General features: G+C 37.6%; 1 non-coding gene across 1 annotated transcript; it reads right to left on the bottom strand.

Annotated features, from left to right (window-relative positions):
* Positions 1-1,880: 1,880 nt before the first annotated feature.
* LOC132009202 (U6 spliceosomal RNA) lies at positions 1,881-1,987 on the bottom strand. Its single transcript, XR_009401821.1, has one exon. It is a non-coding gene; the product is annotated as a U6 spliceosomal RNA (small nuclear RNA).
* Positions 1,988-2,277: the final 290 nt, after the last annotated feature.

Genomic DNA, 2,277 nt, shown 5'->3' with positions numbered 1-2,277 from the left:
ACCTCGAGTAGCCAGAGGAATATTGAAAAAGAAAGCCAAAGTTGTTGGCATCACAATTCCAGACTTCAAGCTCTATTACAAAGTTGTCATCATCAAGATAGTAGGGAACTGTCACAAAAACAGACATAGATCAATGGAACAGAATAGAGAGCCCAGAAATACACCCTCAACTCTATGGTCAACTAATCTTCAACAAAACAGGAAGGAATGTCCAATGGAAAAAAGACAGCCTCTTCAACAAAAGGTGTTGGGAAAATGGAACAGCCACATGCAGAAAAATGAAATTGGACCATTTCCTTACACCATACATGAAAATAGACTGGAAATGGATGATGAAACATAATGTGAGAAAGGAATCCTTCAAAATCCTTGAGGAGAGAACAGGTAGCAACCTCTCTGACCTCAGCAGCAGCAACTTCTTCCTAGGAACATCGCCAAAGGCAAGGGTAGCAAGGGCAAAAATGAACTATTGGGATTTCATCAGATCAAAAAGCTTTTGCACAGCAAGGGAAACAGTTAACAAAGCCAAAAGATAACTGTCAGAATGGGAGAAGATATTTACAAATGACATACCAGATAAAGGGCCAGTATCCCAAATGTATAAAGAGCTTATCAAACTCAGCACCCTCAGAACAAATAATCCAATGAAGAAATGGACAGAAGACATGAACAGACATTTCTTCAAAGAATACATCCAAATGGCCAACAGACACATGAAAAAATGCTCCACATCACTCGGCATCAGGGAAATACAAATCAAAACCAGTATGAGATACCACCTCACACCTTTCAGAATGGCTAAAATGAACAAGTCAGTCAATGGCAGATGCTGGCGAGGATGTGGAGAAAGGGGAACCCTCCTACACTGTACATGGGAATGCAAGCTGGTGCAACCACTCCGGAAAACAGCGTGGAGGTTCCTCAAAAAGCTGAAAATAGAACTACCCTATAACCCAGTGATTGTATTACTGGGTATATACCCTAGAGATACAAACGTGGCATTCTGAAGGGGCACATACACCCAAATGTTTATAGCAGCAAGGTCCACAATAGTTAAACTATGGAAAGAACCTAAACGTCCTTCAACAGATGAATCAATAAATAAGATGTGGTATATATGTACAATGGAATACTATGCAGCCATCAAAAGTAATGAAATCCTGCTATTTGTGATGACGTGGATGGAACTAGAGGGTATTATGCTTGGCGAAATAAACCAATCTGAGAAAGACAACTATCATATGATCTCCCTGATATGATGAAGTGGAGATGCAACATAGGCAGTTTGGGGGGTACGAAAAGAAAAATAAAAGAAGATGGGATTGGGAGGGACACAAACCATAAAACACTGAATCTCACAAAACAGACTGAGGGTTGCTGGGGGGAGGTGAGTTGGGAGAGGTGCTGGGGGTATGGACATTGGGGAGGGTATGTGCTATGGTGAGTGCTGTGAAATGTGTAAACCTGGGGATTCACAGACCTGTACTCCTAGGGATAAAAACACATTATATGTTTATAAAAAATTTTTTAAAAATCCATTAAAAAACACATATTGCAAGCCCAGAGCTAATCTGATATTCAATCAAAAAAGTTTGAAAGTTTTCACCTTAAAGATCAGAAACAAGTCAAGTGTGTCCACTTTCACTACTCTCATTTGACATAGTACTGGATGTCCTAGCCAGAGAAACAAGGAGCACAAAGAAATAAAAGACTCCAAAAAAAAAGAAGAAATAAAATTTTCCTTTTTTGGATAACATGAATTTACATGTAAAAATATCCTAAAAACTTCACAAAAAAATTTGAATAAACAAATTTAGTAAAGCTGCCAAATACAAGATCAATATATAAAAGACAAGAATTTTGTTTTGTTTTGTTTTGTTTTTAATGTGGAATGCTTCCCAGTTTTTCATGTCATCCTTGTTCAGTGATCACGCTAATCTTCTCTGCATCATTCCAATTTTAGTATGTGTGCTGCCAAAGTAAGCACAAGACAGGAGCATTTTTACACTCTAATGATGAAAAACAATCTAATTCACAATAGCATCAAAAATAATAAAATACTTAGGAAAAGTTTTAACTAAGAAGATGAAAGATCTGTACCCCATAAACTATGACATTGATAAAGAAAAGAAATTGAAGGAGACACAAATGGAAAGATAGCCCATATTTATGAATGGTAAGAATTAACATTGTTAAAATGTCCATACTACCGGAAACCATCTGTAAATTTAATTCCTATCAAAAATCCAATGTTAGGGGCGCCTGGGTGGCTCAGTG

Source organism: Mustela nigripes, unplaced genomic scaffold, assembly GCF_022355385.1.
Source record: "Mustela nigripes isolate SB6536 unplaced genomic scaffold, MUSNIG.SB6536 HiC_scaffold_7231, whole genome shotgun sequence".
Lineage (NCBI taxonomy): Eukaryota > Metazoa > Chordata > Mammalia > Carnivora > Mustelidae > Mustela > Mustela nigripes.
The sequence above is the reverse complement of the archived record's forward strand: the minus strand, read 5'-3'. Positions and strand labels throughout refer to the sequence as shown.